A 24,565-nucleotide genomic window follows, 5' to 3' on the forward strand; every position below is an offset into this window, starting at 1 on the left:
CGGGCTAGAAAGAATGAGCAACACCGTACCCATGGGAATAAAGGTTTAAAAGAAAGTGCATTCCCTGAATTAAGAGAAAAACATCAACTGAAATTTAATCATGACACAGCGCCCTCTATTTAGGGGTAGGAGGAGAGAAAGTCTTAGATATGCAGCTCTCCTATGCACTTTCCCCTAGAGACTCTTCAGGCAATAAAATAATACCTTGTGAAGAGGGCTACCCTTTGGTCCCCTCAAGGGAAAAAATTCCTTTCTGAAAATAGTTTCGTCTAACCATGGATGGTGTTATTTATGAAGACTTAACCTATATAACAACATTTCAACTTTTTTTCATAAAGAAAAAGCTCACCAGATAAAGAAGAACGCTCAAGGACAGCAGTTCAAGAAGCCCAAACCCCAAGGGATATTGGCAAGGTGCCCTTTCTCTGAAAAGTATAATCTCAGTTTCACTTTTTCAGTCACCTCTTCTTTTACTATGTCCCCAAGACTCCCCCTAAATCCCAAAGAGATAGGTAGGACTTCTCTAGAATGTCTCTAATTACAGTTTGAAGAAACAATTTGTGCTATTTGCTTTTGTTATTCCAGTTCTCTCTCCATTGTCAAGAAAGAAAATGCATCCATCACTTTTATTACCACACAAAGCCAGCCAGGGTTCTCTGAAGCCATACAGCCTCCATTTAGCATTTTAAAAGTCAGACCTGAAAATCTGGCACCCAAATATCAATATTTGAACATTCCGTTTCCAGACTACACATAAATCTTCCACAGGCATGCTCAGCAGTGAGCTAAGTCTTGGACTGCCGTTTTGGCAAGGAGAGAACATAATCAGGACACCTCCACCCTACCCTCATTTTGCTTTATGCAGAGACAGATCCTCATTTGAAAGCACCTTGTGGGCCAGAGCATGTGTGCCTTGATCACTGCTGAAATGTGCGTTTCTGTGCAGAGACAAAGGAGCGGGTTTTTACTCCCAAGCCCTTTGCTACTTAAATAAAGTTATTGGCTGCCTAATGAATGTTAGCTGCAGTACTCCCTGTGGTCAGCGGGGCTGTTGTTTAATGAATTGCTTAATGTGCTTGATTACTGTTACAATGTTGAATGAGGAAAAGGCAAGAGAGATTTGAAAGATTCACTGGAGGATATGATGAAAATGAATTGGATCAATAGGAACTTTTTGCTCATCTCTGAGAGCACATTATGGGCTGTATTGTTAGAGTTGGAGGATAATGCAATTTTGTGGCTTGTTGTCTTTTTATAATTTACAAATATAAATCTCCTTCGACAGTGAGTTTTAGGGCTGGCCTTCCCGGAGTTATAAATGATCCCCAGACTCCAGCCCTGGTTACTTACACGGACAGATAAATTAATTAGGAAAACTTTTATGCCAATTACTTTATGCCCTTGGCTTTCATATGTTTCTGAAGAGCAGCAGCTAATTAAAGATATGATTCATAATTACTGGTCGATCGAGTAGTTGAGTAATGGAATCAGGAACTGTTCCAAAGAAAATTATCCATCACATCATTACTAATTGTTACATAATACATAAGGATGTAGAATTCAAATAAAAAATTACTCACTTTGAAAGGTTCATTCAATTTTTTTTTAATTTATCAGTTATAAACATGAAATGAATACTTGCAGTGCTGTATCAAGTAGTAGGTTGGTGTTTTTATATTTTTTAAGTAAATACTTTCACTGAATGAATTCAAAAAACAAGACCCAAGTGACTTCAATGTTTAGTAATCAATGAGTTCTTTCTCTTTCTTATGATAAGTTCAAACTAAAAAAGGTAATGTTGAAACACGTTAATTTTTCTTCTTGCTCCACCCTTAGAATTTGCTGAAACCCAGTGGGCCCTAATGAGAAGGGCTATTAAGGACCACCCATTGGTGGGCATTGAATTAGAAAAATTTCCAGGTTCAGAAAGCCTAAATATTGTATGTTAATACTTGGAGAATACTGCAATATCCCGAAAGGAGACAGTTGTTAAAGGTTATATATGTCCCAGCTCTGTCCTAGCTTAGCTTAGAGTAATTTCAGCTCTTGGTTTGAAGGGAACACACGACCAGAAAGTGGAGATTATCTCACACTGAGCAAAGCTCTATGAGAAAGGAGGGGGGGCCCCCCAGCAATGGTCTGTGGCTTGCATTGGGTGGGGTTAGGACCTCCCACCTGTGAGCCGCCTATCAGCAAGTAGCTCCTGATTGAAGCAAACGTGCCTTCCACACATCCTGAGCAGCTGCATCAGAAAAATCCCCTTCTCCTCTGGTCTTCCCTCAAAATTTCCCTGACTTTCTCCCTCTTCTTTTCTAATTCCTAACTCCAGTTTTAGTGACAATTGACAGTGACATGTGCAATGTCAGAAGAAAAGTGGACAAGCGAAGACTAGGGAAATAGCAAATCAACTTTGCAGGCTTCTCTCATCAGCCAGCACTGTTAGCTGCAGTCTCGTTGAAGAACCCCTCGTGTCAGCCCCTCTCCTCCCCCCAAACCAACTGCCTAGATGCTCTGATTAAATACCTAAGACACAAAGATGTTTTCATCTAGTCAAGGAAACTTTATTACCTGGGTCCTGGAGAGAAAGACAAGAGATGAAGTCACCAGCTTTAAGTCCTTTCTAGTCTCCCAACATGAGAATAGCACTGGCGAGGCCTCGGGGATTCAAGTAGAGAACAGGAGACAGACAGCATTCTTTGCTGCAATGGAGATGTGGAGATCTGGCTGGTGAGGCAATTAATTAGCCGGAAGAGCCTTTGCTCTTTTTAAAGACTCCTTGAAAAGGGATGGTTTTCATTTTCATTTGAATGTTGAAAATTATATGGACCAAAGCCTGGAGGCAGGTGGTGTACTGCACCAAGAGCTGTAGATGGTTTAGCCTGAGGATAGTCTAGGGAACAGGAGGCAGGTAAATATACCTGAGGAGGTTGCACTAAAGTCAAGACTAAGGCTAAAGTATGAAGAGCCACAAGCATTTATCACCCAAACTAGGAGTGCAGGAGCCCCTAGCTATTCAAAAGCTAGTTATGAAATAGAGCTATCTATCAGCTGATCCAAATGATAGGCAACAAGGTGAACTTGGGCTGGGCTCTACAGAGGGAAGATGTGAGTAAATACTCACTGTGGGAAGGCCAGTGTGTATTCTCTTTCTGTACAGAGAGGCAAGTGGAAATAGCATGCATTCTATCTTTAATGAAAAGAATGCTTTATGTTTTTCTTCAGGTTGGGTCACATTTATACTACAAGTAGGTAAGAGTTCTTCAGTAGCTGGAGGCACAGTCCTCAGGGCCCTTTAACAAAAATCTCCTCCAAGGAGATGGGGCAGGACTACTTAGAAAGCAATTACTGCATAGCCAGGGCTAACGTTTCACTCTCTTAAGAGAAGCAGCCCTGTTTCAGACTGGAGATTTGACCAAGCAGCTTTGGTTGTCTTTGTGTCAGTTTCAAAGCATCAAACCTTGGCAAGAGCAGCAAGAATCAAGTGCAAAAGAAAAAAAAAAAAAAAATTCAGACACACCACCTGCTGAGCTTTCCCAATTTAACAAACTTATGTGAGGTCTGGAGAGAGCAAATGAGTGGTTTTTGGATATCACATCAAGCCTTTTTACTTGGTGGCAGTTTCCAAAGGCTGCTCTATTCTTAGCGTTACCCCAGACAACCTGAGGGGCACCTGCATGGCCCATCAAGAAGCATTTAATCAAATGCATCCCCACCCAATACAGTGTTTGAGAAACCAGATGATAAAGCTGGTATTTCTGTCCTTGTACAATCCTCAGTAGGCTGTCGATCTATGGATGTTAGAAACAGTTTCCTTAACTTTAACTTGGGACTCAAAACACAAAGGTGACCACTTCCAGACTGAGCCATTTTAAATGATGATGAAATGAGTCAACTAAAATCACTCTCTTTATCTTCTTAAAACCAGAGGTATATGAGCTGAAGGAAGTCTCGTTACTCAGCACCCTCTCCTCCTCCCACCACTTGCCTTCCTGGTGAAAGCATAGACTATTAAGATAGATGGATATGTAGCAGATATACAGATTTAATTAGAATTCCCTCTACTCTATGTAAATGAGAAGAGTTGTTCCCAGATTGTGCTCTCTGAAGGAACAGATCCCCTTGTCACCAGTGATATGCACTCAAATAGTGCACATGTGCCTGGCTAAAAACTGAGTGAGAAGGGGCAATCCATTGCCAGGATTTACGTCTAGTGCTCTCTTGGTTCCTATATCCCAAGACCTTAGTTTTCTCACCAAGCTGAGATCAAACCCCTATACAGAGAAGATGATAAGCAGAACAGGGGAAGAATAATAGGTTACAATTTACAATATAAGGGGAGGAAAGCCAGGGGCATTCCTGAAAGTGTGAACTAGGTTTCTCTCTACACCACTCACAGTGAGTGGTACCGCTCAACACCTTTCAAACTGTTGACCTTTGACCTTCAACCCAGGCCAGGTGCCGTAGCACAAGTTTTATATTCACCGATCTGTGTGTCATTGTTAAACCTCCATGAAAGAGGGCGGTCATTTTAACAGGAAATATTTTCATGACTTTTAAGGACAACTTATCCAAGAAAAATTATGTTAAGTTTAGGCTTGGCAAAACCTTGTTCTATGCATTTTTAAAAATTGGCATTCTCTTTCTCCGGGCACTGAAAACTCAAGCACTATTTCTAAGGCTCCTGATGGCAGCCACTCTCTCAGTAATAATATTACATGACTCTCTGCCAAGAAGGTAAATCACAGGGAAGTCAGCTTGACAGTGTCAGAACCAGTGTCATTCAGTTGTTGACATTTGAGGCTTGTCACTGAGGGCCTGACCACACAGCTGAAAGGTAGAAAAGGTAGAAATTCGGCAGCGTTACCCTTCTTGCTATGTAATCTAAAGATAGTTATTTCACCCTTTCTATTGTGATATGCTCAAATGCAAAAGAGTTACCAGGATTTATTGGAATTACTGTTTAGCACTCTCTTCTTTAAATAGTTTTCTGACTCAGAAAGTCTTATGTAGATTGTTATTTTAAGCCAGTCTCCCAATGTGGAAACTCCTTAAGATTGTTTTCTCTTGGAGAAATGAACTAACTCTTTCAGACCTGCAGAGTTATATCTAAACTACTTTTTTACAATCCATAAATGCATTGTAAATGTTGACTAGTCTTGGCTATTAAGCAGGAGAGTCATTATTTCCTCTGACCACTAAACCTATGAGATCTCTTATCTTGGCTGCATAACAGTATAGAGCATGGTCACAAGCAACAAAAACACAAAAGTATGAAAGAGTTAAAAACATTGAATAGAACTTCTGGTGGTAGAACTTCTGGTGGTGGAAGCTGATGATGGAAGCTAGTCTGCTAGACTCTAATTCTCTAATTTTACTGGATTCTCTGAATCCTTTTCATTTTAATTGCAGAGGTGAGATGCATATGATATTGAAGGGCAATTTTTTTTTTTATTTTAATGTCACTTTTCAGCAGGAAAATATTCATCATTCAATAATCCCTTTAAAAATGTTCATCTTCATGTATCTCAACTTTGGCTTAAAAGAAGAGCTAACCTTCCATGGGGCTTTGGAACATCTCCTTTTTATAGGTAATGAGAATGTTCTATCAGAGAATATGCTCAGGCTTTAAATACCATCTCTATGTTGACAGCTTCTAAATTCTAATCTCCAGCCTAGATTTATCTCCTGAACTCTACCTCACATATCCAACAGTGTCTTCAACATCTTCTCTTAGATTTCCAAGAACATTCCAAATGTAAGATGTTGAAAACTAAACCTACTCTTATCCCTTCCCAATCTGTTTTACCCACTACTTTTCCCATCTCAGTAAATGAAAAATCTATCCTTTCAGTGAAGCTCAAACCCTGGAGTCACCTTTGACTCATCCCTTTCTCTCACACTTTATATCCTATTTATTGGTAGACCCTATTGGCTCAACTGTCAATAATATCAAGAATCTAACCATGTCTCCACCTCCACCGGTGTCTTCTGATCTAGCCACCTTATTTCTCACCTTAATAATGACAAGAACCTCCTAACTAGTATCCCTCTTCACACTCTTGTCCCCAAAAGCCTATTCTCAAAGCAGCAGCTAGAAAGATCCTATGAAATCTTAAGTCATACATTACTCTTCTATCTAATCTTCTGATGACTTTCTATTTCTCTCAGAGAAAAATTCAAATTTCTTACCATGACTACAAGGCACAACAAGTCACTACTCAACTTCTTTCTGGTCACATTCCCTACCACTCTTCCCTTCCCCACTCTCTTCCTTCCTGTCTTTCATTCTTCCCTCCTTTCCATACATACAGTCCCCCCACCTGAGGCTTTGCAATGGCTATCCTCTCTACCTGGTATATTCTTCTTCACTGATATCCATGTGGCTTGCTTCTTCACCTCTTTTAAGTCTTTGCTCAAATATCACCTCCTCAATGAGACCTACTCTAACTGTCCTATCTAAACTGCAGCTCCCACCCCCTCACTGCCCCTCTCCATTAACCTTACTCTACTGTGCTGATTTTCCTTAATATTTATAGTATTCCAAAATACTACAAATGCTTATTTATTATGTGTACTATTTACTGTCTCTTCCTCACCACTAGAATGTGAGTTTCCTTGGAAACAAAATCCCTAGATTTCAATCTATATTTACACTTATGTAAACCCAAAATCTAGAACAATACCTAGTACATGGTAGTTGCTCCTCTTATGCTAAACAAAAAAATGTTGTTGTTTTTTTAAATAATTTGCTTAGCAATGATAATAATGAGTTTTCTAAACCCAAAAAGTCAAAAAGAAATTCAGTCAGGAGTAGCAATCATGTGTGTACCACAGATACCTGATTTCTGTGTGGAGTATTAATCTTCACAGAAATTAATATGAATATATTAATATAACATTGAAATTGTTCTATCTTTTGTTATAAATCTCTCAACTGATAGGTTTTAATATAGGATTAGTAAAGTGATAATTAGCAACTATAATTATAATTTTAATGTATACTTATAAGTAGAATATTCTAAAACATAAAATATTACTTAGAATTTCTTTACTATCTAAATAAATATTAATATGGAAGGAGTATTTTGGTGTTAGAAAAATAAGAACATGTTCTCATGGATCTATTATTAATAGCCACTATTCTTGAAGATCTCGATATGAATATGAACATCATATAACATTTCAACCTTATGGTGAATACTGGGCTATTAAGGAACAGTAAACAGTAATGTCCATTTCCCTTCTAAGTTCTAAGCCAACTAAGAGATAAACTCTGAATATGGACAGATAGAGAACAAAATATCAGTTTTATTGTTAGTAAAAATGTAGGGAGAATATGGTTTAACCTTTGGCTAAAATCAGGTGTCTATCCACTGACACACACATACCCCAACCCCACCAAGTCTAGACCTTGGAACCATCCACTAAGGAAAGAACTTGGATCTGCAAAATAGATATTTTTACCAAGCCAACTAAAATGGAAAACACTGCTGAGCCACGATGGTGACAAAAGACAAGACTGGACCTGAACAAGGTGTGCTTATCACATTGGGGCAGGAGCGAAACAGAGCACAACTAACACCCGGCAGGCAGATTCCAAAGACAAGAGAAAAAGCCCAAGTAATACATGCCCAGATGCTTCTCCCAGCTCCCTCCTTAGACAGAGGTTTGTGAGAAAAAGCAAAAGGTGGGAAGCCCTCTTTTCAGTACTCCGAAATCATTGGAAAATTGTTCTGCTACAGTGAGAGGTAAAAGAAAAAAAAATTAAAGATAGCTTAATTATGTGCACTCAATTTCTTATCTCTTTTAAACAAAAAGACACCAAACCAGCTACAGAATCTTACTTAGCATCTCCAAGTCCAAACAATGTTTTCTGCCACATTCACTTATACATAATGCACAGTACTCCTTCAGATTTGAAGTAGCAGATGTTTTCATTACCATCTCTACCAGTAAACCAATCCCCCTGAACCATCTTTTTGCTTTTCCTGCCTGCTTCAAGAAACCTTACATTCTGGGAGTTTCAGATGAAATATCACAACATTTGTTGTCATTGTAAAAGATCATTTAATATTCCGTGGGCACATGCCATATGTTTTGAAGGAAGATGATAAGTACTGTTTTGTCACTTTTTCTTGGCAAAATGCAAAATGGAGTGAAAACAAAGACACTTTCCATACATGAAGCTTTAGGAAAATATTGGGGAAAATATTTCAAACCAAGTTACAATGTGCCACTCCTAAATTTTGCTGGGCTGGGAAAGAAGTTCATCGTTATTATCCTACTGCTTTACAATACATAGCTGTTCACACAGAGCTTTGGTTAACATGACACCATGTTTTATGGAAATATGCATGGTCTGTTTAATGAATGAAATAGGACCTGTTTTCCCAACTTGTGCTGAATTCAGCACATAGTTTTTTTTTCCTAAATAAAAGCAACTTACCCCCTAGACTTACATTCGTGAGTGAACTTTGACAACGTGATGCATAGGCAGGTGCTCTGCAATGGGACTAAGGTTCACACCATAGAATTAAATGCTTTAAAATAATACAGTTAATATCTAGGGGAATAATAAAGGGAAACACCAAGTAATATATAATCACAGTATCATACTGGACAGAAAAATCAATAGGAAAACTAGGTAACCATTCTACAGTAGTCCTTTACATTGCAGCAATGGTGCATGGAACTGTAAAATGCATAGAGACAAGATTTAAATGTTCTAGTCACTCATTACCAAAAAATACCCTATCATAAAACTGACATTAATGATAGAGTAATTTAAAAATATTAAGTCTGCTAAAAATCTTCAAAATATGACATTTAATATTTTAAAATCTTCCAAATATGATATTCTATAGCTTGTAAGTGCTTCAAGCGGCACTACAACTGTATTGATCTTAAATGTTAAGGCAATACATGCAAATGCTGTCAATCAAATGAGAATAATTACTAAAGGGTTAAGATCAACTTTGACACAGTTAGGTTGTTATTAATTTCTAAAATAGTCATTTGATTACAAATTGTATTCATAAATAAACAATATTAAACATTCAGTTCTGGGTGAATGTGCCCCTCACCCTGAAGCTTCTTCAGAGCACGGCAACTTCAGGAAGCAATAACACCCAAACGAAGTATTTTAAGTGTTTGTTTCACATATTTGTAGCTGATTATGAATAGTAGTTTTTCCCTACAAACAGGATCATTGTTTGACTTCATAGAAATGAAATGCTTTATCATGGCTTTTCCAGCTACAAAATGGGCTTAGAGCTAAGGAAACTTGTATCTCCGTATGAACTTGTCCTTCTAAGACAGCGTTCCTAAATGGGACAGTAGTCAGAGAGAGAGGAATAGAAGAAAAGGCCATTTTGAAACCAGCACCAGAGACTAGAAGAGCAGTTAGACATGCAGTTCCTACTGTACCGAGCCCAGCAGCTGCCTGAAGATTTTTTCTCTGGGCAAAGCCTGTGAGGGGGGCCTTGGCAGGAGTCATGTTTATTATGCCAAGTGTGTCTGTCAGGAGCATTGACCCTGTAGCTCTTTGATATGTATTCCATCACTCTGGGGAGTATAATTTGCCAAAAATGTGATGTCAAGAAAAAAAAACAATAAAAGAAGAAAATGACTGTTTTTATATTTTTTCAAATATCAAACTAAAATTGGTAACTATCAAAAATGCCCAAACACTGATTTTTTATTTTTTCTCCAACATTTTGAGAACCATAATAAAAAGCTTGGAAGAGGCATCCTAGCTAAATGGATTTTTTGTCTACCACGTGTATTCGACGGCTGTCCCAGCCAGAGCTGACTTCTTACAAGTTGCTTTGCCAGACAGAACAGAGACAGGCATGATCACTGTGACTAGCATCACGTGAGTAATAAACAGTCTGTGGCTGAAACAAGACACTCTAAATAGTTTTCAAACCTAGGTTTGACCAAGACATGTACTATATCTAAAAATTTGCTCAATTACCTTTGTAGTCGTTTTCTCTCATACTTATCATATCCTTTGCAGTTTCAGAATATGTATGTCTAAATAACATTGGCTGTAATTTTTGTTCTGTAAAGAAAGGTTGGAGCATATTGTGTCTGGTGTGATGCATCTCACTGAATTTTTTATAATAAGTTGGAAAACCATACCTTATTGCTTTTTCCCTATTATATTTGGAAATCAGGGGAAAAAACATACATTAGATATCTATAAGATATAGCTTTAATGTATTCAGCTGTAGATGTTCTGAAATCACAAGAAAAAACATATCTTAGTTTGTATTTTATAATATGTAAAGATATATAGAGATATAATATATAAGCATTATAAGATATATAAGTGTCAATTCCAGCCACTCTTTTCAGAAATAGATCAAATCTAAAGAGCATTTTTATGTGCTCAAATCTGCATATGTTTCTCAGTTTTGAGCAATATTTTATAACCCATGTAGTTAAAGAGCTCCTTATCAACTACTACTGGCTATCTGAAAAAATGTTTATACTTGAAACACCTAAAAAGCACTCCAAGAAATCCATCTGCCTGCTAGTTCAATGGGGCATCTCCATTTGGTTAGAATAGAGTGCACACCAGCCAATTACACCTACATTCTTACATCATTTCCAAAGAGTGAGTGCTGATCGAAGCAGCTGTAATGCTGGTGGTAAATCTAGTTTGGGGTTTTGATTTTAAAAAGAGTTCCTGACTTACTTTTTAAATTAATAAAATGGCCATTAGGAGAAAAACTGGACTTTGAGTAAACATATTGGGTAAGGAACACATTAGGCAATATCAACTAGATAAGTTAGCAATTATCTTGTAAATTTATAGAAATGAGTCACATAATAAATTGATCTTTGATATTTTGGTACAGAATTAGAACAAGTTGATATTAAAGAAATAAACCTTAAATTACTGGGAATTCTTTTCTGACGTATGCTTTATTCCAAATATCCTGGGAGGGGGAAATGCACTGGAAATTTATCTTCAACCTGCAAAGGGATATTTTTCATTTTGGAACTGACATGCAAGGGCAATCTCTCAGGAGTATACAATAGCCTTATATGTCATGCTTCCAGTGATTTCCACATACCCATTTTCTGAATTCAAAATTATAATTTCATGAAAACTTGCCAGAAACTTTGAGTGTATCCCAAAGCCTTTGGAAGAAAGAGCACCACCACCACTTTTCCCATTATCTAGCAAAGCTCAAACCTGTAGTTAACATGAAAGCGCTAAGTCCTTCTGTCTGGGCATTGGTAATTCAATTGAGAGCGTAAAGATGTACCATGATTCTTTTATTATGTATCTTATTGTTTCCTATAAACAGGTTAAGTACATTTATTTCTTACCCTTTGCAGACTTTATTAATCCCAGTGATGTGTAATAACATAATATGTAATATATAATTGCTCTTTCTACTAAGGGTCCAGTTGATCACTGAGAAGCAATTCCTACACTGGCAGAATTGGTTCAACCCAGGTAAAGATGCCTTAAGTTCTTCAGGGAGAAGACGTCTCAAGAGTTTAAAATATGAGTGTTATCTCTTTAAATGCAATTATTCTAATTAGCTTGGTAAAGACCCTGGAGAAGTGAAGAGCTAACTGAGAGAGCAGGGTCACTGCTGGAGTTGGAGACTGGGAGTCAGGAGAGCTGGATCAAGCTTCAGATCTGTCTCCTAAGAGCTGGATTACCCCGAATAAAGCTACATAACTTCCTTTGGCCTCAATTTCTTCATTTTTTAAATGACAGAGTTGGATTCGATCAGGGAACAGCAAAGATTTTTTCTGAAGAAAGAGCCATACAGTAAATATGATTTCTATCACATATTTTTCTTTGCTTTTTTCCCCCAAAAATATGTAAAAAATTATTCTTAGCTCACAAACCACACAAAACAGGTGGCAGGCTGGTTTTGGTCTGCAGGCCATTGTTTGCTGCTTCCTGGATTAGAGGGTAACTGATGTTTCTCAGAGAGCCCAAATTTAATGATGCTATCTATGATTAATCATGACTTCAAATCACTCTTTCATAGAATAGACCAGCATTAACACCAGGAATCCTGGTAACCAAAAATAAAAGGACGTCAACACCATCTCAAAAATATTTCAAACTTTCAGGTTACTGCAAAACTTTCAATCAAGCAAACATTTGCCAATCCTTACATTTCAGATAATTATACACCTATATAGGCAAGGCATTATTATTCCAAATGGATGACTCCTTATCCTAGGATAAATATTATTTGCACAGAAGCAATATAACAAGATGAAAGTGATCCATGTCGCAAACATAACTTGCAAGATCACCTCACCAGTATATCAACAGTACCTTACATCACTCTTGGCTAAATCCTAAAGTGAAAGGCAAATAAATGCCCAGTATAGCTTCCCATCTTTTGCAGTAGTGATGGTATATACATCTTTGTTCACTAATACCTATACTGATCCTTGGAAGCAAAGGTAAATAAAAATTCTCTATACTCATTCTAATTTTTTTAAGAAATAGAAGGAAAACTATAATTTACAAACATCTACTCTGTGTCAGTCCCTTCAAATACATCAATATGATAACTACTCATAAAGCCTTATTATGGTGAACCAGAAACTGCTACAAATACTAACTCATTGAAACTCAAGAACTACCCTATGTGTTAAGTACTATTACCAGCCCTATAAGATAAATATAATTATCACTGGCATTTTTACAACAGAGGAGAGCAGTTAAACCATACAGGGCTACAATCAGAGCCAGCCACCTCAAATCTCCATTCTATGTCTTTTCTTTTTTTTTCCTTCATTATTATTTTTGAATGAAGTAGGAACAATATGTATGCATGCATACATGCCTGTATAATTACTTAAACATAGATTAGAGCTAAAATTTTATCTGTCTAAGTCCAAATCCAAAGTGCCAGCTATTCTATAATGCCAAGGGTAGGATGTGGTCCAAATCTCAGGATACAGATTCCTCTGTCACACAAGCTCCATGTGATCCCCAAGATTGTGCCGTATTCTCAGTTAGGACTGAAATACAACCTGTTATTAATCACATGCCTCTAGATCTGTCAAGAACCTGGTATGGAATTTTAACCAGTAGGAAGGATAATAATACTTGCAGAAATTAAGTTTACATGTGAGAAACATTTTCATTATGAACACCTTACTTTAAAATGCATTGGCAGATTGGAAAAGCTAATATGATATCTCTGTGTGTTACTTCATAGGAAGTAGCTTGGGTCATTGAAACATTTAATTTCTCCTGCTCAAGTACTGAAGACTGAGAGCAATCCTTTATTCCTAATATTTAGCTTAAAAACATTATAGAGACTGAGTTTTATTTCCAGGACCTGACTTAAGCTTAATTTCCTTTGAGTGTATAAAATAAAACTGATTACAGAGACCACAGACGTGGTGGAAGGAGAACAGGACTCAGATCACGTCAGAATTGGGACTGAATCCCAATTCCATTGCACACTATCTATAGGCTTAGACATGCATATTGCTTAATCACTCTGACCCTCAACTTTCTCAGCTGTAAAGAGGGCACAAATTATACCTTCTTCATAGTCTTGGTCTAGGATTGGAGATAATGTTGGAATAAAGAATATCTCTTATTGATAATTAGATATGTGTGGGTGTGATATGTCATGAAAAGAGCTTAATATTTGTGTAACATAACCAATCTTCCCTACATAATTGTCTGATCCTCATAATTATCCACAAATAATCATTCAGTTCCCCAAAATACGTGTCATGGCATAGTGTATCTTTCCATCAGAAACATTTATTATCTTTAAGTAGAAATACCAAGACTTGTTCTGTCTTACCTAAATGTCTGCCCTCTACATACCCAGGTACCCAATACCCCTCTCTAGAACAAAAGAAACAAAACCACCATGCATGACATGACATATAGAAGCAATGGCTTCAACTTTCTGTAAAAAAGAAAAAATGTTTATCTAAAATTTAAATTACTTCAGAATATGACTAAAACTAGCAGGAAAATTACCTGAAAAGTGTAAAAATTGAGTCACTGTGCAGGAAAGTTCTATCTAAGTAGGTGTGACCAATGTAAAACTATACCATCAATTTTGCATGGACTTTGGTTGCTCTTTACAGACTGCTGTGCTTCCTGACATTGTTTGCCTTGTTGCATTGACGACTGGAACACAAAGCTAAACCATATGCTCAATTTGAGTATATTTTTAACTAAGACACTGCGATACAACTTTCCACTTGCCCTTTCATTTAAATTGTTTTTGTTTGGAATATTTTTAGACCACAGAAAACTTGCAAGTACAATACAAAAAAATAAACATTTTTCTCTGAGCCATTTGAGAGTAAGTTTGCCAATATGATTCCCCAACACTTCTGAATATTTTAGTATATAATTCCTACAAAAAATGACATTCTCCTATGGAACCTCAATAAAACCATCAAAATCAGGAAATTACACTGATACATTATCATCATCAAGTCCACTGATTCCACTAAAGTTTCACCACTTGTTCCCATAATGTCTTCAGTAACAAAAGGATGTCCAAAATTATGCATCACATTAGTTGTATGTTTCTTTAGTCTCCTTCAATCTCAAACAGTTCCTCATTTCTTCATTGACTTGCATAACCTTAGCAGTTCTGAATAAAAGAAGCCAGTTCTAGAATGTGCCTAAGTTGGGTTTGTCTGATATTTATGCATGGTTAGATTGATGTTTTTAAATTTGGGGCATAAATGTTACAGAAGGTATGTTTATTCTTCTTTTTGCATCTTGCCTGGTTGTACATAATTTTGAATTTTCCCTTATTGATGAAGTACTTAAGGGAAGATATTCTGAGATGAGGTAAACATTCCATTTTTTATCACTTTATCACATTTACCCACTGATTTAGTATCTACTGATGTTTAACAAATGGGGATTATCAAATTCAATTAGTCCTTTTGTATTTATTAGCGGTGAAAGCTCTCTTTAACCATTTATTCATTTATATATTTATATGTGAATCAGTTATTTTGAGGCTCTAATTATCCCATATTTGGCCCATGAAAGCCCCTTCAAAATGACACCTGTTGCCTTTTGTCATGTGCTCATCATTGTTTGAGCATTTCCTTAGTTTCCAGCATAAGATGTTACAGGGTTATATTTTCCTTGCTCAGTCCCAATCATAAAATCTGCTTTTTTCCCCAAGGATCCCTTGTTTCTTTTAGTTCCTTGATATTTAAGAAACCAAGATTTGAGAACTAAATGTGGTTCTTGTTATTGGGGTGTCATTGCTCACAAATATCTATATAACAAATATCTATCTATCTATCTATATATATATATATATATATATATATATGTGTGTGTGTGTGTGTGTGTGTGTGTGTGTGTGTATAAAATGACAGATACAGATATACATATATATATACAGATATAGATATCTCCAATCCAATATAACAGAGTTTATTCTAGTTTCCTCCTTTTTCAATATTTAACTCCATTCTCCAATAATGAAAAACCTACTTTCTGTTAATTTTATTATATTAGCCAACATAACTAACACTATCTTTATTAAATTATTACTCTAATCTCTCTTGTATATAAACATTGTCTTAGCCAGATTCCACCATCTCAGTCTGCGCCACTGCCATCATCCACCCAAGGGGCACCCTTTGTCAGTCCACACAGAACCTGACAACTCAGACCAGGCTGCTTCTGCCACCATCTTCCAATCTTCCAGCCCCTCATGGACACCTACTTTGGTCAGCACCACATGAAATATTTTAGACTGAATTATTCAGGAAGCAAAGAAGGCAGGAAGGCAGTCAGGTAGAAAGAAAAAATACCCATGTTCTTTTACTTGGATTTTATTGTCGATTTTGTTCTTATTTTAATAGTTTCAACTGCCTTATGTCCTATTTGAAGTGTATGAACAATACAAAGTGATGTAAACAAAAGTTTCAGTCAGAAGAATTCCAGAGCAGCTCTGAACAGAATGAAAGTAGAGTTTTATCGTATCTGCATTTGAAGCCCTTTCAGAACATGAAAGTCTATTTTTAGTAACATGCTCTACTCCACACATACATGCACACACAGGCACGTGCACAAACACACACACACACACACACAAGCCGAGACAGATAAAAGGAATGGCCCCAGGAATGTTAGTGGCACTTTTGATTCCACATCATTTCATACTCACACAGATAGTGTATACTACTTATGTGATCTTAAGCATTTTGCTTAATGTTTCTATGACTTGATTCACCATTAAAAGGACAGTTCTGCTCCCTTGCCCACCTTACAGGATTGTCATTTTGATTTTTACAAAGCACAGACCAGAATTTCTCAGCAGCAGGCCATATGTTTGGGGCCAGAGACCTGGAGAGAACACACCATCACAACTCCATGGAGTGGAGAACCCTGTAGACTTGAGATTGAAGGAGAGAACAAGGTATTCAGGCCTTCAGTGGGCATGGAGCAAGCAGCCAATGGCCATGAATAGGACAGAGAACTCCATGGTTCAGAAAGGCAGCTGCTTTTGAATGAACCTGGGACCTCCTGCACATGGCTACCAGGGTCTTGTCTACCAAATGTATTTAGCAATCCTTCCTCTGCCTCCCTGGTCTATAACTGAAGTTGTAATTAGCAATGAAACGGTCTGAGCTTAACTTTCTCATGACATATCATGGGGTCTAATGAGATAACATATGTGGAAAGATCTGATTTACATTAGATTTTTGATAAATATCAGTAAATTCTGAACGTTTTTTGTCTAATCCTTTTAAAACTATGTATGAAGATGTTTACGGCAGCATTATTTATGGTGACAAAAACAAAAACACAAAGCCAGAAACAAAGTGAATACCCATCCCAGGGAGAATAGCTGAATAAACTCTGGTATATTAACACCACTGAATTAAAATTTAAAAAAATATATCATGAATTGAATGAAGAAGCAGGGAGATACAGTTATCTTCCATTTGCCAGATGTTAGAGATTTGCAAAAGATGTAAAATGTAAAAATGTAAGACTACATCGTTCTTTATGCAGATCTTTGTTCTTGAAAATATGGGTATTTTCATTAAATATATTGATTGTGTTAACACATATAGGTTTACCAATGTAATTTTAAATAAATTAATACATAAATATTAGGGGGATAAAGGTGGAAAGGGGAAGGGACTAGTCAAAGAACATATATGACTGACCCATGGACATGAACAACAGAGTGGAGATTGTTTGCGGGGGGTGGGCGGAGGAGAGCAAAGGGGGAAAAATTGGGACAACTCTAATAGAACAATAAAATATTTATTAAAAAATAAATAAATATTATGTAACAGTTCTCATCTAATGAGGATTATTAGGAAATAATTTTTATTGAGATATAGTTGACATATGACATTATATTAGATTCAGGCATAAGAATGCTACAAATTAAATAAGAAAAAAAGAATAGAAAAACTAGACAACCCAATAGAGAAATTGGTTAATGACCTAAACAGAGAGTTCAAAAAAGAAAAAAAAAAAAAAAAAAGACCAAGCAGCCACTAATGATGTAAAAAGTTTTCTAAATATAACCTTTGAAGTAACATAAAGCTGATTGTTTGTCACCAACTATGAAGGTTTTTGGTTACTAGAAACTTTTTCTCCAGTGTAACTAAACCTAATTTTTTAAGTATATTTTATTGATTATATTATTACAATGGTTCCAATTTTTTCCCTTTTGATCCCCTCCGCCCAGGACCCCCCTCTCCCAGCAACCTCCCCCCCAAGTCCATGTCCATGGGTCATACATACAAGCTCTCCCACTTTGCCCTTTCATATATTCTTCTTCTTTTTTTTTTAATAAATAAATAAATACATATTTTAACAATAAAAAATAACAATCCTTCCCTCTCAGATTTAAGACCCTTTATAATCTTATAAAGGACAATGGGCGAAGGTCTCAAGCTCCCCTAGCTGCTTCAAGCTGGACATGGTCATAATTCTACCTACCCTTGGGTCCAGAAATCTTGAATCCAGATATAAGCAAAGAGAGAGACTTTTCCCAGTTATTTAAACCAGAGGGTGATATTAGTTACCTTGCTACTGAGTGGGAGATCTGGAATTTAAACACACCATCAAAATAAGGTGGTCATTATCAGATGAGCAGGTGTCCTGATGAGCATGAGAATACGTTATTTACACTCATTCGTGGAAAATTACTTAAAATATTTGGCCATCCCACATTCAAGGTCGTTGTAAAAATCAGAGAAAGACTGATATGTAAAAATGATTCAATAACTACATAACTATGAGAAATCATCATTTGTTTTACCATTGATTTTATCCAAAGACTCTGAGGTATTGGGCAAGTGTTTTGGACTGCAATGTTTACAAATAAGCCAAGTCAGGGAGAGAGAGGCACCCAGTTTTCTGTCTAACCAAGTAGCATGTGAGGCCCTGCAGGTAAGAAAGAAATGATTGCCTAATCAGAAACTATGCAATGATATTCATAGTTATTCAACTGTATATACAGCACATCCTCATAGAAACATAATAGTGCAATATTAAATGCAGAGCACAAGATTATAGGGAAGAAAAAATTCTAGGCTGAAAATAAATGATAACCACTTTGAGATATCTTTGCCCATAACTTTGGAAGATAGAGAATTAAAATGTCTTCAAATATCACCTGTGCTCATATATTGTGACTGGCTAATCCATAGTTTTGAGAACTACAATTTGCAGACCTTCAGGTACCTGGGGACAGTCTCTGCCATTTATTTGGGAGCAGCACTTCCTTTGCAATAAGTGGGAAATCTAGGGGAAAAATTAATGGCACGGTATGTATGGCCTTTACTCCAGAGAACAGACTCAGTCGTGGCTTGTGGTGTAAGGAGAAGACAATGAATTGCATCATTGGTGTCTGTGCTGAGTTCCCAGGTTTAACCACAGGGATATTTATTCACTGCAGAGAGGCATCAAAAATGGCAAAGGGAAAGGCACCTAAGACTCATTCCTGTCTAAAATGCCTCTGTAACTGAGTATTTGCATATCCTGACACTTCAGACAGTGCAGGGTAATGAAAGTTTTTCCCTCCCCTGTCAAAAATCAAGGATTCAACACCATTCTGAAGATTTCAGTTTTTCCCTTCTAGAAACTTTTACACAGCAGAGTGCCTGTGGGTTTAGTAATGAAAGATATTGCACTGTCCTGCAAACAAAATTCCCCTATTCTAAAAGATGTATGTCAGGAATCCACTTAAAGATTTTTCCATTTGTTTATGCAATAAGAACTTCCATTGTGTGTGCCTGTTTTTATAAAGGAAAAATCAGCTAATCCAATCTCCTATAATTACTTCTTATCGTGTACTGTATCATTGACTTTCCCTGGAAGCTACACCTAAGGTATGACTAAGTAAGAGATACTAGCTTGAGAGATCTGAATCAGGAAATACTAGGACAAATGGAGATGGATTCTGTCTTTGTGTCTCGGCCCCACTTCTATTCAAACAGGAAATAGGATGCCTCCAATTTCACTGATTACCAGTTTCAGTATCAATTTATCAAGACTATGATAGGCCCTTTACAAATGTTCCCCCAATGTTATTGTCCCAACAGAAGAAGAAACTGACCTTTAGTTCTTGAAACTATTGTAAAAGAGCACATTATATTTGCCTACTAACTCTGTGAACCTTGCAAGCTGGTTGCTTAACTTAATGTAATTAAGCCTCTACCCAAGACCTCTGATAGAAGGTTTAAAACTGGACTTTCCTGTGCACGCTGAGAATTTGGATTCATTTACATGGACTTTTTTAATGCCTCATGTCAGTGAAGCTGATCCCAGTGTTAACATTACATGTCCTCAAGAAACTGAGGACAGGCACAGTAGAAAGCAGAAAGGACATCTGATTACCTCTGCATGTGATTCTGTGCAATGGGCTAGTCATGCTCTTTAGGGAAGAGATCAGACCGCTGCCAATGTGTAGTCAGTGTCACAGCTGATAATTAAAAGGCCAGAGGTTTTCAAAATGTCATTATTATTTTTATCACTAGACGTGTTGGCTATGTCTCAGATTTCTTAAATAGATTGCATTCTCTCATCTAAAATTGCACAGCAGGCTATGTGGCAATGTCATATACTACAAGGGAACGAGGGGCAAATGCTAAAGAGAGATGTGACATATACAAAAAAAAAAAAAAACATGGCTCTCCAAATGGTGGGGTAAGATCTGTGATGAGTGTATTTGCAATCAGGTGGTTTGGATTTAAATCCAGGTTCTGTTATTTTATTAATTAACTCCTGTCTCTACTTTCAGTTTCTTCTTTCTTAAAACGTGAGCCATTCAATTTAGCTTTCAGGATTATTAATTTTATTGAGATAAAATACATGAAACTGTTTTGTGAATAGTTAAGCAATACACAAATATCATGTTGCCATTGTTTATGGGTTTGTTAATGCTATTAAAAATTATAAATAAGGCCATGAAGTCATAAGATGTCAAGATTACATTATTCTTTGTTGATTGTCTTGTTTTAATCTAATTGTTTCATTTCATAAATGAGAGAAAGTCCTATTCTAGTTAACTATCCCTTAGTGAGCTTTACTATGAGCCAGACCCTGTGCTGAAGATGGAAAACGAAGTTGATTAACAATGATCCCTAGGAGTGTTCAGTTAAGATTCAGAATGAGGAAGCATTTGCCCAAGGTTTTGCAGCTAGGGGCTTAAGAACTGGGAATAAAATCAAGAGACTCCTCATCTCCTGAGGTCCCACTTTGCTTTCACCACCTCTGCATTAAGGCTTTTCCACCAGCCTAAAATAGCAGGTGCATATTTGATTCAAGTTTTTTTAATACTTTAAAAATACCAACCACTGCTTCTCCAGACAAATCCCACTTCATGCCTCAATTAACCTGACCTAATTCAGATGACTATGAACAAGCCAAATGGCCACATGTCTTCCATCACTGCCCAACCTTTATTTTCTTCTGCTCTTCCAGATCGCAAAGATGCCAAAAGCCCTGGATAAGCCCTGCTCATGCATACACGCATCCTTGCACGGGGTCCTCCAGCTACAGTAAATGTTTGGAATGCATTGTTCTCTTCCTCACTTTTGTACAGATCTCCCAGTTCCTGAATGTCCTTCCCCATCTTCTCTATGTGGCAAGTTATTCACCTCTGAAGAATTAGATCTAATGACAACCCTTCCATGAGACCTTTCTAGAATTACACAGACAGTATCCACTCCTCAGCATCTCAGAGAACTTTGTTAATGCTATCATTATTACAGCCTTCAGCATGGTATATCATAATTATGTCCTGCCCTGTCTGTCTTGCACATTCATTTATTGATTTAAGAAACATTGATTGAGTTTTCATTCTGGACCAATCACTGAATTGATGCCAAAAGCCAAGAATCAAAAAGCAGAGTCCTTGAGTTTGAGGAGCTTACAATTTGATTATTGTTATGAAGGGAAGATATATGTGTAAACATCCTAGTATATTGGAATAAACTCTGGTAAGCTAGAAAACTGATAACAAGCTACAGGCTTGAATTAAATAAATGTTAAAGTTAACATGGATGTTCATACACCTATATTGAGCCCTTGATAATAATTGACAATTAATAATTATTAATTGATAATTAACCATTATTGTCACTATAGAAGAGAAACTAAAATATTTCTTTCTGGCCCAGACCTTTTTCCTGAGTTTCAGATCTGTATATATGGTTATCTCCCAAGCATCTTCATTTGAAAGTCTCTTGTTTCCTGACAGAGAATAAAAAGGCACAATTATGCCTAAAAATCTTTACTTTTACTCTATTTTTGTTTGGCTGGTACCACCACTCCCAAGTAATTGACTAATATTTTTCTTGTGCTTCTCACTAAGTATATTAAAGTATACAGGAAATTTTCTCCAAGGAGCTTTCCTTTAGTGAAGCTGCATTTTGGTGTGTGCATCTTTGAGTATATTCCCATCTCTACCTAAAATCTTACCTGTGCTCTTCAGGAGCTATAGCATGCTCCTTTTTTATATTAATCAGGGCCACTTGCTATTTACCACCAGATTACTTCTGCTTCCCACACACCCTTCCCCCATCCCTCTTAGGGTCTTCTCTGTCAGGATCAAATCCTGAGGGCATATCTCTCTTCTTTATGAAGAGATATTAAATTTATTTTTCAAATTTTGAAGACACATGTCTGATTCTTTCTCCCTTGGCTCTGTGGATGCTAAGATGACAAGCTCCTTTATTCTACAGTCCTTTTTACTAAAAAAATCTTCCTTATTGGTAATAATTACAACCAGAGCCAAAATTTCCCTTATTGCTTCCTTAGATTTGTGAGCAACAAAATAGTCAACACAGCAAGTCAAGAATTTATTGGGCATAGATAAGCCCAATATAATACTAGGTGCAGTGTAGGTATCTCATGAACATCTGTTGAATTAATGAATGAATGGATGAAAAGGAGTATAAGCCACATGTTCTTAGTTTTTCATTGCGTTCAAATGGAACACCATGAAGAGTGAACCTTGAGAAATTAGAGCAGTACATTCATCTTTATCTTTTCTGCAAGGATATACTAAGAAATATTGTCAAAAGTCTTAAAGAAATCAAGACTTTTTATATGTGCAGAATGCTTGATTTATTAGTCAAAATCCCTGAAATCAAACCTGATAATCAAAAGCTTAATAAAATTTAATTTGTTATAAAGTAAATTATATCAAAATGTATTTTAATCATTAGGCATTTCAAAACAACTCCAATTGAGCCAGATGTTGAGTTCTGCTTCAGAACTGTTGTTCAACCTTTTACTTCAAAGTCACTTGATAAACAAGATGTAACTCTACTCTCCTTTCCCATCTCCAAAGTCCACTCCTACCAACAAATACTAACACTTTGCTGACTTCATAAGAACTACTAACCTTTCCCACTTCAGGATCTAGGGGAAAGTCCCATTTCTCTTATGCCTATTCTCCAGCCTCATTATAGATAATTTTCAGTGTGACACTTGGAAATGACCCTGAGGATTGATAGAAAGTAGATTGAAAGTAATGGAAGGAGAGTGGTTGTAGTTAGTGTTGAATTCAAGGGTCCAGAGTTGGAGTTGGTTCCTTGAAAAGTCAGGGACAGTAAGGAGACATGAGTAGCTGAATTAATGAGGAAATGAAAAAATGTGGTCTAGCATTCCAGGATTTTCACACACCAGGAGCATTTTGGAATTGCACGAAAGAGTACCAGGCTCCAAAGTCATCAGTGAATGAAGAGTCAGGAACCAGCTTTGTTGATGTTATCAACTAGTAGATAATAGAGGCTGTTCAGAGGGAATAAATGAAGCCTCAAAGAATTGGATCATTTTTGCCCAGGGGTAGCGGTGTCCTGACGTGGAACAACACTGGAGAATGAGGACACAGACATTACCTCCCAACTCAGCCCTGAGTGCAGAGAGATGAGCAGCCTCTGTTAGAGAGGAAGCGTGACCCTTGGGGGACAGCCAGTTTGTGGTAGTGGACAGGTGGCCAAAAGGCACTAATGAAGCTATCAGAGCTATGGGGTAAGTTGGCATTTCCTGGCCCCAAAGTTTCCAACAGACTTAGTTGAGCAAACCCCAATATTAAGGAAAACTGAAACCTCTGAAAAAAGTTAACTGTGGCCTGGGTTAATTAGAATTCCAAGGGCACTCTGGCCCAGATGAACAAACAATTGGGTTAGTTAGTGTTTTAGATCCCACCATATCCTGGGAATAGCAGCAGTCCTTGATAGATGAGAAGCCTGTATTGAAAGAACCTAGAAAGCACAGAATGGAGAGACCAAATAACCCTAGATTGTTCCACCAGTAAATAAGAGAGCAGAGGCAGAGACCCCAGTCTTGAGACTCTAAATCCAGTGATCTTCCTCCCCCACCACACTGTGTCTTTCTCATAGTGTTTCTTCTTTCACCTGTCCCTGATTCTCCCTCACCCAGAGAAAACATTTCTCTTCGAACCCTTCTTCACCTTCTACTCTCTGCTCAGAGGGTGAGCGTAGGCTGCTGAAACCCTAGTCTGCTGCTGGTAACTTGTTACTTCTGTTTCCCATACCACTTCCAGAAAGAAGGGTCAAAAAAATTATAAAAGCCACATCCAGTTATAAGTGAGTCCATTCATCTTACAGCTTTCATACACAGAGGTGATTTCAGAAAACTCTGAAGCTGAACATATATCGTCGGCAGCCGTCCGTCTCGAGAGACGATGGTGTAGCTTCTTAAGAGTCTATCTGCACCGCCGAGAATGGCTGTGCAGTCCAACTCGGGAGTGACACGGCACCTGTCTCCTCCCGTGTTGAATCGACATCTTGCAATGATGCTGGAGTGTCCTCTCCAGTGAAGCTGAAGCTACAGAGCCTGGGCAGGGTGATATGGAGGGTCTGCTGTTGCCCATGCAGCAGACCCCCCCTCTCTTCGCAGCTGAAGGGTCCAAGGGAAAGACGGAGTCAATACAGCTTGGCTTCAGGTGCGCCGCAGGAGTTGCCGGTGTTGACTACAACGTCAAACCGCCTTAGGGACTCCGGCTCCGGATTTTCTGTCGGGGTTTACTCCCTTAGCCTTTCCCCTGAAGAGGTATGCCGC

The sequence above is a fragment of the Furipterus horrens genome, unplaced genomic scaffold (genome assembly GCF_987537825.1).
Source record: "Furipterus horrens unplaced genomic scaffold, mFurHor1.1.pri manual_scaffold_6, whole genome shotgun sequence".
In the NCBI taxonomy this organism is placed as follows: domain Eukaryota; kingdom Metazoa; phylum Chordata; class Mammalia; order Chiroptera; family Furipteridae; genus Furipterus; species Furipterus horrens.